General features: G+C 42.8%; 1 protein-coding gene across 1 annotated transcript in view; it reads left to right on the top strand.

Annotated features, from left to right (window-relative positions):
• Window positions 1-533: 533 nt before the first annotated feature.
• Window positions 534-15632, top strand: part of LOC133123954 (kinesin-like protein KIF1C) — a 44677-nt gene continuing 29578 nt past the window's right edge. The window contains exon 1 of the mRNA XM_061234699.1: window positions 534-1208. The gene's annotated coding sequence lies outside the window, so the exon portion shown is untranslated. The remainder of the gene's footprint in view (window positions 1209-15632) is intronic.

Consider the following 15632-nt stretch of genomic DNA (forward strand, 5'->3'; position numbering starts at 1 on the left):
GAGAGAAAGGCCTTGATAATGAGACACGTCAGAGGAGAATGGCCAGACTGATCAAAGCTGACAGGAAGGTGACAGTAACGCAAATAACCACACATTACAACAGTGGTATGCAGAAGAGCATCCCTGAACACAAAACGCATCATAACTATAAGTGGATAGGCTACAGCAGTAGAAGTCTAAAAAAAAAGTCTAAATACCTAATAAAGTGCTTGGTGAGTGTATATTAATTCAGTCATGATGGTCCTGATATTTGCAGTTGTGAACATTTTTCCCAAAATGATATATGCATGTGTCATAAATGAGTAATTTCCTCCTCATTTCAACATTATTTATATTTATATTTCTAGACCTCTCATGACACATCCTTCCTCGGACAGTAAGCACACTTCTTCCCCAAATATTTTAGATAGATAAAACTAGTTGAGCGCATATAATGTGAACGCTTCCCCTTTAAAAAACCTCCTTCGGTTCTTGTTGACGTCACGCGGGAGATGGCGACCGGCTCCAGCCGCTGAGTTGAGAAGGGGGGGGCGCTAGGCGAGGGAGACAGACGGGCCGCACGCAGACACTGCGGCTGCCGGCAACTTTTTTTTCCTTTATTTTTATTTTAATTTCCATTTGTTATCAAAACTACCCTAAATTATTTCACCAAACTTTCTTTTACTCTGTCAACTCACTATAGAAAGAGGCGCGGTCACCAGTCGCGTTAGCCTGTCCGGAGCGAGAACCGGAGATTGAAGATTTCGTCCGACTTTTTAGAGGAGACTCGACTCCCTGTCCACCGCCGCCGTCAAGTTTTAGTATGTTTTTTCCATTTTGCTTTAAACTTTAGACTCCGCGAATCCCGGGACGTTTGTTTTGTTATCATTTTGGTTTTAGAAAAGTATTAGGCTATTTGCTGTGCGAGGATTTTTTTTTTTTTTTTAAAGACAGCGCCCCCACCCAACTTTTTCCTTTTTACTACCCCCTGCACCCCCCAAAGCCTGGCATTGCCGTGTCCCGTCCGTCCGAATCTGATGACAGGGGGTCAGTACCAGGTCACTGAAAGGGGTGGCTGTAATAAGTTTACTTTTTGTTTTCTATACTTCATACTGGTTAGATAGGTTCAATTAACTATAGCGTACTGGACATGGGCATTATTAAACCGGATTGAGTGTCAGAAGAAAAGTCAAACAAAAGAAAAGAGGCTGTCCTCCATTTCTGAGAAGGTAAGTCGACTTCTTGCCAAGCGAATAAGTTAGCTAGCTAGCTCTAACTGTCGGACTACAGGTATCTTGGGTGACAGAACTAATAAGGTTAAACTACGTGAACAAGGTTTTATTAAATACAGTTTTGTTACCACAGGTAAAAGCACTTTACCAGTTACTAGCTAATGGAACGATCAACTTAGTAACTTTTCCCATGTACTTGCCACTTGCTATGTTAATATATTAAGGTGCGCGTAGAGTAGTCTGGCTATGTTCAGAGACTGGTGGATTTTTCCCAGATTCCCAGAGATTCGGGTAAGTTCGAAAACTAAGTTAGTTGGTTCAACGACCAATATAAAGTCCCAAAGTCAAATTGTCCATGTGGTTTTGCGCCGCGTTAACATCCAATGTGTAATGTTTTCCGTACTGTGAGATCCCAATAATGTAACGTTATTTCCGCTCATTTCTGTTTCCAACACAGGTGGTAAAAGTTGTTCATGCGGTCCCTAGAATCGAAAATGTGAAGATCACTTCGTAGTTGCCGTTGGTGTTTTGATAAATCTAAATATCTAGCTAACCCACTAGCTAGCTGTGCTGCATCTGGCCTGTTGTAAGGGAGAAGTGCACCTATTTTTCTGTTGGAAGACACGTTTCTTTTTGCGTTGTGCCATCTGTTCATTGAAGCATCCAACTGTCGTTTGCCTTTACTTGGCAAAAAATGTTATCGAGTTGCGACTTTTGAAGCGATCAGATGGTAGATATGATAGCGATTACTTCGTATTGACCATTCGTGACTTCTGCGTTTTAGGGTCTGTATGTTTTGTGGTGGTGGGCTTTTTTTAAAGGGTGGATTGCAGTCTGCCGCTATCTTTAGCAAATGAAGAAGGAGAGAGGGTGTAGGTATGCGGTGGAGTGACGAGTTCCCGATTGTGTGCACAGCGCAGGGCGTTACAGACCGCAGGCGGATTCTGGACTGACTGGGCCAGCATTGTGACAGCTGGAGCGGCGGCCGACAGGGAGAGAAGAGCATTAATTTTCACATTCCATGCCGGGCTCTCTCTCTCTCTCCCTCTCTCCCTCTCTCTCCCTCTATCTCTATCTCCCTCTCTGCAAATTAAAATATTGCTGTTTCAAGTCTCAAATTGCAATCATCTATGAATCCAATCACCTATATACGAGGCGTTATAGTCTTGGTTATTCATAGTGGATGTCTTCTGTGATGCTAGATTAACGGTGGTCTAATACTACATAACATCTGATTACATAACAAGGGGTTTTCGAAGAACGTGGCATTTGGCATTTCAGTGTCAAATTTATCTGCTCCTGAGAAGCAAGATCAGCCGAAAATCCAAGAACTACCAAAAGTGTTGTCAGATTACGTGGTATGTGGCTGTTGTGGATAGGTTTGCATTTATGAACGGTCTTGTTTAAAATGCTTGTCTTCTGATGTAACCACGACCCCCCCAAGCAGTAACATTCCAATGTTTCCTGAAGATTGTCTGAAGGGATGACTGGACATTTACAGTCAACACGCACCCTTCTGAGCACGCTTATTGTGCGGCTGTTGATATTTGGGTCTAGATTAAGACTAGATATCTAGTCTTGACATAATGACTTGAGTGAAGGCTGTGGTTTTTTCAGTCTGCATCATAGTGGTCTATGAAATGTACTGTAAAGGAAACCGGTTTGTTGTCTTTGACCGCTTGGCACTGCTCAACTGAAAGGAGTCCGGTGGGGGTGCAACCAGCAATAATGTTACTATAAACAAAGGGGGACCGAGCTAGGGACCAAGTGTGTGTTTTTAGTTTGTAATTTATCGGTCATATTCGTCGAGTGTCGAGTCGTTCCGAGACTTACTTTTGATGACAAGCAAATTCCACACAGATTTATTGACAGTGGAGTGAAGCCAGAGTTTGTTGATGAAGAAGAAATGAAGAAATGAAGAGCTGCAGTGTCTACTGCTTTGTGGCTTTCTCACATCAATCGACAGGACCTTGGGCCTTGGGTGGGGGGGCAAGAAGTATGTCAACTCTTTAGCCTATGTCTCACTTAAATTAATCACATAAGTGCTGAAATGCACTCTGCGGCCCTCTGGATGCGTCTGACACCCGTGATGTAGCTAAATGATTAAGCATGTCTGAGGCAAGCTGGTATTGATCTAGTCAGCATCTCTTTGCTCACACTTCAAAGCACATGAGATAACTCTTGACAGCAGGCTTCTTTTGTCGTTCTGCTGTAATCTGGCTCTGATATGTCCAAGTGAGGCTCAGTGATGCTGTTGGCCTCAGTTAGTTAGTCTCTTTACTTTTTGCCTTTTTCCTCCTACCCCATGTTTCTTTTGCATACTGTTCTTGTTCACTTCGCAGTTCCTTTGAGCTGTGTTATTGGTTGTTCTGGCTCTCTTTCTCTGTAGTGTATGTATGTGTGAGGGTAGTACCATGTGACCTATCACATGGTATACAAGTCCCACTGAGCTGTGGCTGGCCTGTCCGCACCAACATCAGACACTCGTAACACAAACAGACCATGATCGACTCACTTTCTTCAGGGTAGTAGACTAGAGTATCTGCCTTAAAGTCTTTGTAAGGGTTCCACTGTCCTTTGCAACATGGTTGCATCTGACCTACTTTCCAATACTTTATAAACATAAAACTTAGTTTCTGTTTCATTCTTTGCAAAATAGATAGCGGTCACTGCTGTTAAATCACGGTGTAACTCAAAGGTCCCATGTTTACTGCTCTGTGCATAGGTGTATGTCACATATCACAGTGTAATTCAGCTGTAGAGTTGCTGATTTAAAGCAGATTAGTAGTAATTACATTACATTGTGACCATCATAGGGCACTGGTCATGGTAGACTGACCCATTTCCAACTCCATGTCTGACCATCTGATTGATCATACGGTATGTTTGCTTACTGTGACGATGCATTTCAAATGCATTGATTCTTCTATTTACTTGTTAGCAACTTTTTAGCAATAATGTTGTTTTAATTTGAGATTTAGTGTTCAGGGTTATCAGCACCTGCAGGTGTACTTGTGAATACTCCATGGTCATTATTAAGCCCAAACTGTAATTACTGACACCAGGCTTACCAGGTCCACCTGTGTAGCCTGGTTTTTTTTCTGCTCAGGCTTGGTTTTCACAACGGCCTATTTATTTCCTGTTTTCATTATATACCTTACAGATGCAGTCAGTAATGAACTCACTCAGTGCTCCAAGCATTTGTTTGGAGTTTTGCATGAACTAAAACCTTGTGGTGGTTTGAGAGTAGGTTTGTCTGAGTATGTGTGGGGTGTCAATGGGGAGGAAAAAGGGATGGAATTTAGGCTCTGTTTGGAAGTTTTATTCTTGGGATAATGCATTTAAACAACATTTCAGTGTAGGATCATGCTGTCTCAGGAGCACTTCCTGTAACCCCCATATTCAGATTATTCTTGAGCTGGCTTTGAAGGGTTGTTTTGTTATGCTTTGCACTAATGTATTACAGTAGCCTATATAACATGGGAATCTTGCACCTACCTTCAAATGTACAATACAGCAACTTGAGTAGGAATGTTGTAATCATCGTTTAGCTTAATTGGCCCTACTCTGATGCTATGCTCATCATCTTGTGAAATGCTAGGCATCCATAAACCACATCAGCTGAATGGAAATATACCTAATCAGCCGCCGAATAGCTGTTGACTACTTCTTAAAGCAGAAAGAGGCCTAAACACACCATTTCCTTAAATGTAAATAAGATTAACGGTAATGGTCTGAAAACGGCAAGCGTTTATAGTTTTATGAAGCAAAAAAAATAGGCCTATTGTATTTAGGATGTATTGAGGCTAACATAAATAAATATAAATTATTTTGCTTGCAAGCAAACTTCTTGATGGCGATATTATTTGGTGCTAAGTATTAGAGCTGGTTCATCTTTTTATTTGAAAGGCATTGAATACATACAGAATCTTGCTGAAACTTTCTCCCTTAAAGTATTTTGGCAGTTTATCCCTTCAAATGACTGCTCTGAAATTAATTTTGTAAGTTCAAACACTCAAAAGACTGTAGTTTCCGTCTTGGCTTGACTAAGTATGAATTTGCAGTAGCATAATTGGGAATGCACGCTAATACACAAATAGTGGTCAGTTCTGCCAAGGTTGAATTATATGTGATTTTCCAACTAAGGCCAATTAATTCCTGTGGATGCAAAAATTTGTACAGTGTTAATTTTTTGCCTTTTTAATTGGCAAGGACAATCAAGGGATTTGTGTCTATGCTAGAGTGTATCTGGGCACAGACAAAATTTGCATGGCCTTTTCCCAACAATTCCACCCTCAGATTGTTTCAAGTGGAACCTATTGCACAAATGAAAAATATCCTTTAAAATGGTCAAGTAATGAGAAATGTATCTCTTATCTCAAGTCAGGAACCGTGACATTAAAAGTCCATTACTAATCCCAGCAAGAATACTAGAATTTATTTTCCAAAATATTTAGTATGAAGGAGACTCAATCTGTGCAATTGACACTGCAGTGTAGGTCTTTAAGTGTGTGTAGGAGGTGGAATTTCCCATCCGTCTGAGGAAGGCTCCATTTAAAGGCTGTATAGGCTGAGACCACATTACAGGGGAAACATTTTTAATTATAGAGGTGCATTCCAATGCTTGGTCACAGAGAGGCAGTGTCAGCAGGACACCACGCCTCCTGAGAAGGGGACCTGACCACAGATGCTTAAGAGGACACTGTGCGGCTTTGCTTTCAGTTGAAGTTAAATGGGCAGCAACATCATGGCCCAAGTAAATGTTTAGACTTTTTTGTCTGTATATTAATGATCTTTTTAAAGATACACGATTCATTTGATAAACCCTGTCCCATGTACAGTATTCTTCATGTTTCATTTGAAATGAACTGTGCTTGAGTGCAGAGGCAATAATAACAACAAATTGTGTCACTGTCCTAATACTGTACTGTATATGCATCAACCTATAACTTATGTGTATGTCTTGCTGCACTGACGCATTGATTGTGTTTTAACAACACATAGAGGAGAAAAGGAATTTCTTAGAAATGCGCAACTGAACATGAAATCTTTATTACAATTCTTCAAATAAAATCAGACCCACACAAAACACTTAACTTGCTCAGAGGATTTGCAAATAGACCTGTGATTTTTTTTATACAGATCATTGTAAGGCAGGGGTGCACAACTCTGGTCCTCAAGGCTAGTCTGCGTACTGGTTTTTGTTCCAACCAATTGCCTTGTTTTTACTTTGCTGACGGCTCTATAAATTATGCTGGTTCAAGCCTGTACTTGAGCACAGTAAAATAGTCAGGATACACTTGCTGTCTGCAGCTGTAGCCGGTACTCATATACATGTCAGATAAGATGTTATTGACTCATTAAAAAAATTAAGACCAGAAATTGGCACAAAATCCTGAAACGAATCGGCCCTTGTTGTGCTCCCCTGTTGTAAGTTATTACAGCTGCCATGATGCGTTAAAGAACTGTTTACTAGTTGCTACCCGGGTCATGTACAAATGTTACTTTGCTCTTCTGCTTGGATCACACAGATGTCTGTGGGGTTAATGACCCCGAAAAGAACTGCAACGCTATACTGAACTGTTCATGTGGATAAGCACCAACCCTGCAATCCCCCAACATTATAAGTGGTACCGACACTGGCCGTCCATGGCAGTGATGAGATGATGAGCCTCAAGCCACTTCCCACAGCCGTCTTTCCCCGCCAGGAAAACGTGTTTTTCACGCTTTTCGCTTGTATTTATTCACCGGAGCGCGTTTGAAGCCGATGTTTCATAATTACGCGTCCTGTCAGAAACGGGGACTGGCATTGCTCCTCCTCTCATGTGACCGAGAGGGGCTTGTTTTTCCTGTATAGATGAGCCAGGACCCAGGCCGTCCACGTGAATGCAGCCCTCTGTGTGTCATGCTACTGTACGCTCTCTCTGTTTGTTCACACAAGAGGCCTGGAAGTGGAGAGTCTATTTGCTTACGTTGTGATATTTTCACTTTGAAGAGTAAACAAAGTCTGGCCTTCTTTTGGATGCTTTGGCACTGTTTTCCTTTCCACAAAATGTTAAACTCTGTTCTAATTTAGCTTTGCTCATACTTTTGTCCTTCAAGCATACCAACATGATTTAATCTATTAATCAGTTCCTTGCTTTTGTGATTATTTTTTCCCCTTGATTTAAAATTCTGGAAATGATCAATGATGAATGTTTTGGTTGTAATGTTTGTTTTCTGGAATGTGTAAGGTTGCTTAGTTGGTGCTTAGTATGCATAAACAGTATTTCAGTTTCAAATGCTTATTGAAAATTGATCATTCCTTGCAGTATGTTTGGTGTTGGTGCAATATGCTCCTATTTTTCTGTGAAAAGGTAAATTGGCTATTTTTGTTATAGTCATGAAATTTCGCTATTTCATGTCCAGTCGTGACCTTGCTAAAATCAGCTGTTGTCTTTAATTCGAGCAGTTAAGTTAAACTTTTGTGTGTAGAATGTGACAGCTTTGGCTTCATAGAAGAAAATGTATGGATTTAGGCTGTCGACTAGATCAAAAAGCATTTGAATGTTTTCGCAAAGGTTGCGTAACTATTTTGCTGCCATAAAATCTGTAGTATATACCTACTAACAAGCAAAGCCTGTTTACGTGATATACCATAAGTGGGTGCAAGAATGGCACAAAGGAAGATATCGATACATTGACTGAGAAAAATACTGTTTGGAACAACAACCTGAACTGAAAGATGGGAGCCTTTTTCGAGAGTAGGCCTGTTTGCCAAAAACACATGATGATCGCTATAGATGAAGGTGAAGACTACAGTTTTTTTGGGGGGTTTTTTGTTGTTTGTTTTTTTGTGTGGTTTTTTTGGCCATGTTCCCAATGTTTGCAGTGAGGAAAAACACACTTCCCTTGAACAGAAGTGCCAGGAATCCTCTCATATTTCTGCACTTGCTGCACAGTTTAAGGGAAGTGAATAAATACAAGCGAAAAGCGTGAAAAACACGTTTGCCTGGTGGGGAAGAGGTTAGAGGCTCTCATCTTGTCACTGCCATGGACAGCAAAACCCAGTCTCAGTTCATCTATCCATCCTGATTAGTTTTTCACATCTCAGCTACACTTTCTAGATTTTTAGAACTTTTTTAGAGGCAGTTCACCATGACATAATGGACCTCTGTGGACTCACCGACTGTGTGATTGCAGAAGCACACAAGTATTCCTGATTACAGGAAGAGGAGTGGTCCATAGAGGTCCATTATATCATGGTGAACTGCAATTAAAAAGTTGTGAAATCTCGGACATTTTACATCTCGGCAGAACTATCTGGATAAATAGATGGTACTCTGGGTAAGTGGAAACATACTTTAATTTCATTTTTGGCAAACTGCCCCTTTAAAACATGGAATGTTTTCAGTGCATACGTGATTAAGAAAAAACATTTTTTGAAAGAATATAAAATTCAGATTTTCTGAAATTTGATGCAATTTCTCAATTAATTTCTTAAAGTCTTTTTTTATTTTTTATTTCCATTAGAATGGTGTTTAAAAACTGAAACCTTGTTACACTTCGATTTTACTGGACTTATTCATGACAAGGACTGCAAGACTTGTTTTCAGCCTTTAGCCTTAGGTCCCAGGGTGATGGATGTATGCAGATGGCTTATTGGTGGTGAACAAGGTGACGTTAATGATGGAAAGTAGTACTGATTTTCAGTGCTGTGTGATGTTTCCCACAACTGCTGGCAAATGTACTCCTCAACAGCTTTACATCACTCTTCTCAAATAAAACACTTGGCTAAATCTTAGCATCGTTTCTTTTGCAAATAAAAAAAAGCATTATGGAAGGAAAAAAAGCAGGAATGTTTGCCGAAAGTGGTGCTGACTACCTTTTTAAATAGATATCTCAAAAAACTCAAATGGCACTGAGCATTCAAACTGCTGGAGTGCTTTGTGCACAAATATTCTGTCAATTACATTTTTCCTCAAAGGATTTATCCACAAGAAATATGCGCTTGTGCTGATAGATTTTTTTTTGTTGTTGACAAAAATGTAACGTTTGTTTTTTGCTTTTATGGCTAATTGTATTCCATTCTATCTGGTGGTGATTATTGCAATATGCTTGGTTCCCTAGTACTGGCCCTAATTTTGTATTTAAGATAAAAGCAAGGTTTTTTAAACAACCTGTAGACGGCCTCAAAGATTTATTAGACTTGCTAGCCTTTATTTTGTGGGGCTGCAAGGGACATTCATTGTGATGTTAATGAGATGATTTTGAAAGGGAGGAGTAGGCTTTATGGTGCGGTTATCTCCAAGCACTGTTTTTTTATTTTTATTTTAATGTTTGGCATATTTTAAACTGCACAAAGGATGTTTGACACTTTGGGATTGTGGGATTTTACCCTCAACCTTTTTCAATATGGAAAATGCTTGCTATTAAATTTCCCTTTTTCATGCAAGGTTTCCCATTACCATTATTGATGATAATTGCATTTTCAGGAGTTGTTCATTGTCTGTCAACGCACATAAAAAGAAGAAAATCCATGAGGTGCTCTTGGCATGGAACAGCCCAGCACGAATGGATTCCAGTTAGTGGAAGTCCTCCAAAATGATGTTTTCCAATTAGTACACATCGATTTTCAGGGGCAAATGCTCCTAAAATGGGAGTGGTGTAGAGCCCTGACCCTTAACCTGGTGACATGATTACCCATTCCCGCTCAATCATGTTCCCAGCCCATTCCTACTCAATCATGTACCCAGCCCATTCCCGCTCAATCATGTTCCCAGCCCATTCCCGCTCAATCATGTTCCCAGCCCATTCCCGCTCAATCATGTTCCCAGCCCATTCCCGCTCAATCATGTTCCCAGCCCATTCCCGCTCAATCGTTCCCGGCCCGTCTAAGAACAGACCGTTGCATCGCGTGAGGATGAGAGCGGCCCTATTCTCGTGTTCCTACCCTCCACACTCCCATCCCATGTGCTGTTAGTCCCTGCAAAACACGAGAGCTATGCTCGTAATGCGCGTTACGCAAGTTATGTTGGGGTAGAATGGGTCTAAGAATAGATTAGGGGGTGCTTGTACGCTTCACTCTGGCTGTGCTTGGGAGTGACTGTGGGTTGGGTTAGTGTGAGCATCTGAGTTACTCCAGGCTTAACTGAGAAGCCCAGCGAGTGTATTTATGGCTCTTTCTCCGTCTGTCTGGCTTTATGTTCAGGTGTGTCAGTGCGAGCATGTATCCATATCCTACTCCGTGCTTTTGACAGCTTTGCTTGTCGGCGTGTCCTGTGGTGCTGTAATTATATGGGCAGCCTGCCAGTGCCGTTCACCTGTGCACCGCCACCTTGCACATCGGAAACACCTGTCTTTGCCGACGGCTGCTGGAGTTGGCACCTCTCCCTCTCTAACACGCCACACTCACTTCATTTTTTTTTTTTTCCCTTCTCTATCAATCTCCCAGCTAGGTGTGGCTGTCCTCTAATCGGGTGAAAGACTGTTTGTGGGAAGAGTAACAAGTCTGTACTCCGCAGTCTGTGACTGTTACCCTAAGGTTAAATAACTTATCTGTCAGCAGTTAATCTCCTTTTTGGCTCTGCTCCCAAGTGTCTCCCAGGGAGAAAATAAAAGTCAAAAGCAGAAGCAAAGTGTACTATGTAGTGATATATACTAAAGGATATTTATTGGGGTTATGGCCATGGAGGTTGAAGAAATTTTGATGCTGAAGGGAGGAACTTTGTTGGCTACATTTGCCGAATACTTTTGGTGAGCATTGGTCAGCAATAAAACGGGCTCGGTCACGATTCAGACTATTTCTCTTTGTGACTGACAAGAGCCATGGCAGCCATGCATAGCCATCCTATCAACTGAGGCATCTCCAGGCTCATTGGATCCCAAAAGGCCCATTGGACACATGGATGTCACTGTGGCCTGATCGGTTCAAGAATTTTAGCTGGCTATTACACTGCTCGAGATTGGCAGTTGTACCTGAAGTACATGGACACCTCTGATAAACCTGTCCATCAAGCCGACAGTCTTCTTCCACGTTAAAGGCCTTGCCTTAGTAACAGTGTGACAGCTAATTGGAGGAGAGCCGATTCTTTAGCTGATGACAGCCGATACCCTGCTGATATGTGGTGCATTGTTTGGAGGAAGTGATGCACTGTGATGAGAGGAGCCCTGGCCCAGCCGGTCCTGGAGGTTAGAGTCACGCCTGCGCTCGACCTCACTTCTCAGAGCCCTGTGCTGTTTGCGGGTCAGGGAACTCATGACCCTGCGCCAAGTGCTTTCATAGCAGCAAACCCCCCCCCAGGCACTTGGCCCCTTTAAGGTGCGAGATCACACGTATGTAATTAGAATGTTCTTCACTGAACATTGCATTGCGGATGTGAACACACAGCAATAACTACTGGTAATTGAAAGCAGTGGAGTTCTCGGACACTGACTTAGAATTTTGAAATAATGTTTTTTTGAAACGACTCTTCAAAGGGCCAAAGGTCCTGGCTCCCGGCGGACAGCCAGGCTCATTCTGCTGCTGCTACTTCACTGCGGAGGGAGAGGAACCGAGCCGTCTGCTGACAATGCGCAGCCTCGCTGTAGACCATAACGACAGCCTTTTACTTGTTGTTTACACAGATGTTGTGGCTGCCAGCAGTGGCTGGAGTCATCAGTCACAGTGCATATGGACACATGCATGGCGGTGTGGATACAGCACGCTGTCTCGTATGTGTAGCTTGCACTAGTGAGCGTACCCAGGCACTTTAACCTGTTTCGCTCTTGATGATGGCAGACTGGCTCAAGAGCGCAACTTTAGTTTCCTGATCAGTGAGTGTATGTCACAGAAAATATTATCTGAAGTCAGTCCCAACAAATCACAGAAACTGAAAAATGCAGAGCATCAGATCAGTTGACAGGGCCCATCACACATCTGATTGCAATGTCTGACAAGGATGAGAATCTGCAGTCCAAAGGCAGGCAGGTTAGGTCCCCCATGACCCCCACCTGGAATACGTTGGTTAGATAATGGTTGATGGCAGTCTGTAGAGGAATGTATGGATTATGGCCTGTGTTTGACTAGGATGAATTGGATTTAGAGAGCGAGCACATGGCATCCACTGTGCACCCCCCAACCCCCTGCATTTCTGTTCATTTTTCAGCATACCTCGAACACGAGGATAACGACTCCAGTCTCCTCAGCTGTGCAGTGCCAGATGAGGGGGAACCAGAGCCTCACTTGGTTACCCTTCGTATATTCTGTGTATCCAAAAGCCAGGTCCTTAAGCCCACGTGCCAAGACACTGAGCATTGGACGGCATTGCACTCTCCTGCACCATAGCTCTGGCTGTACTGCAAGGCCTGACTCAGCAGCACCTACGGACTGCCAGTGCCCTTACCCCCACCCCCGCTCCCTTTACCCCCACCCCTGCTCCCCTTACCTCCACACCCGCTCCCCTTTACCCCCACTCCCCTTTCCCTCACCCCCGCTCCTCTTACCACTCATGTGACCTCACACACCCCCCCACCCCCTAGTCACACATCTCCACTACCGCCCCTTTCTGTTTGAGCTGCACATTCCAGCTGTCTCTCGCTGCTCCTGACTGTAGCACCTCTCTGTTTGTCTTTTGGTGTGTTACTAAGGGAACAGGGATGTTTTTTTTAACCATCCCTCTTTCTTTTCCCTCTACACCTCCCCCCCCATCTGTGTACACAATTCTCTCATTGTCAAGGCTGGGGAGATTCTGTGAGCAGGGACAGGAGTTTCAGCAGTGTCACACAGCAATAACAGTGTCTCTACCTTCTTGTCCTGGGACACTGTTTCCTGCACCCTTCCTCTGTTTCTCATGCTTCATTTCCGCTGTGCCATGCACCCTTCCCCCCCCCTTTCTCATGCACCCTTTTCCCCTGTGATCCTGTGCCGTCTCTCAAACTAGCACCCATTCTCCTGTCATCTGGGTAGATTATGTCAGTGTTGGGTAAACTGGGCCAATTTACCAGACCCGTTGTTGTGATGAAACATACATGGACGTTTGTGGTTACAACAATCACAGGCAAAGCTTCAGAGTTTGAGACTTCAACTCCCACAAAGCCTTGTGTTTGTTAGACTACTCCGATTGGACGTGTTTGTGGTTTGCTTTTCTCGCCAGTCATAACACCTGCTTGAGCAATATTGAGCAGTAAGTTTAGCCAATACCTTTCTGTGAAAATCCTAGCCAGAGGTATGCTGTCGAAATAGATCACTATCACTGGGGTAAAAATTAAACCTGTTGAAAATATGAAGAGGAATATGAAGGATAATTTTGTAGAACAAAGCGAGGTTAGAAAAATAAACCGTTTTAATGAGAAGTGGAGGCTAGAGGAATGGCTGGTATTCGAGGCTAAAGAGCAGGTCATGTTCTGTGCTCACTGCCATGTATATTCCTGAAAAGTTAAACAAAATATATATTTTGTAGCAGGCACAAAAAATCTTAGCGTCTGGTAAAATGGGTCTGATAAATTTTTTTAATCAACCAATCGGTTTCCATCGTATCAGCCTTCTCTTTGTCCGTTGACCGAGTGTGTCATTTCAGCATTTAAAGCATTTTTCGATACATCTGAATATATTTGTGATTGTGATTGTGTGGTCTGGTGGCCTGATGGTGCATCTGGTCATGAATGGTAACCAAAGTATTGTTTACTCAAGCAGTTCGATGACTTTCAATCTTCCATCCTGGACACAGAACCCCAGAGAACATTCCCAAATGCACCTGCTTCTGCAGCGATGGTTCTCTGTTTATGTGCTTTCATTGGCGCACAGCAGGGCTCAGATTACACAGCGACTGTGTGGCCGGTACTGCGGATGCCCTATGCTTCGGTCATAATGCCCTTTTACAACAAGCATACCTGCAGCGCCAATTGTGCCTTGCCTTATATTCTTCCTCTAACTATTTCTAAAAGTGTACAGCCATATTTGTAGTCTTGACGCCCTCATTCCTAATTTGAGTTGCCTTCTAATTTGGCCTTGGTGCCTGATGACATTCGTGATTAGCCAAGGCCTAAGAGACCTTGCCCTAAATAAAGTTTCCAGCTCTCCGTACTGCAGTAACACATTTATATGAGCAGTGTGTTTTGTGGAAAATGGTTCTGTTCATTGTTAGGCATTCTCTACTGTTTCAATCTTCTTGCGTAGCTGGCACGTTTCCAGGACAGTCCATGCTGGTATCATTGTGTCAGAAATTAGCCAGTAAGAATTGTGTAGGGCAGGGATGTCAAACTTCAGTCCCGGAGGTCTCCGGTTATTTTTGGTTTCCTTTCAGTCAGCAGCCAGTTAAGGCCATGAGAACGAGATGTGTGGACAGTTTTGGCAAGTTTGGCAACCCTGGTGTAGGGGCTCATGCTAATATTGCAGACAGTTATCTTTCTTGCTGAGTTCACAAAAGTGGACCTGCTACAGGTGAAATACTGTATAATTGCATATAAGAACATTGTGATGTAGCTATCATTTATAGCACTCAGTGGTCTTAAATACAGTTTTCCATGCCCTCCTCTCAGCCTGTGGTGTAGAAACCTGTTTTGTTGTAGAATTATCTGATGTAATTTTATGGCATCAGCATATCGCTACTTTTGAAAGCTACAAATCTCCACAGCAGTACATCACCCCCCCCTCACTCCCTGCCTCCCCCAGCAGGCCACGTGCTCCGGGGGTATAATGCCGCCATTGTCGTCACAGCAGTGACATTCCTGTCCACATTGCACATTGTTGTCTGGGTATCTACGGCTCATCGCTCGATACTACTGGCTGTTTGTGGTCCTCCTCCTGCACCTGATGCAACCTGAAATGGCTGAAGCTGATGTCTGTGCTTCTGAGGGCCGTATAGGGATGGGAATTTGGGTGGGATTCTGTGCTTGAACATGCCACTGGGTTCTCCTTCCCCTGTGGGTCAATGACACATGGCAATGATGTCTTGTGTTCCCCCAGCCTTTTCTTCATCTTGCATCAATTTATTTAGAATAGAAGGTTAAGCACGTCTGCTTGCGTCTCTATGTTCGTCATGCAGTGAGATGAAGTTTTGCACGGCCATATGATAATGTTGTTTTCAGAGTAAGAGTAAGAGTTGATTCAGCAGGAATAGGAATATGAATATGCACATGGCTGGAATAGGTAGAATGTACCAAGTGTATAGTTTTGACATAAAACACAGAACTTGCTGCTTTGTTTCCGAGAGCACCATACTGAATTCTCCCCATTCTGCATGTAATAAACTGTGCTTTCAAAAGTATATATTTTCTTTGACAAGAGGCAAATAAAAAATGGGGGAAAAAAAGCAAACCAGTATAGGCTTTGTTTGGTTCATGCTCTTTGTAATAGTGCTGTGTGAAGCCTTTTCATTAGTGCATGTTGTGTCTACTGCTGTGGCCGCCAACCCTGTTCCTGGAGATCTGCCGTCCTTTATGTTTTGATTGCAACCCATATTT

Source organism: Conger conger, chromosome 3 (genome assembly GCF_963514075.1).
Source record: "Conger conger chromosome 3, fConCon1.1, whole genome shotgun sequence".
NCBI lineage: Eukaryota > Metazoa > Chordata > Actinopteri > Anguilliformes > Congridae > Conger > Conger conger.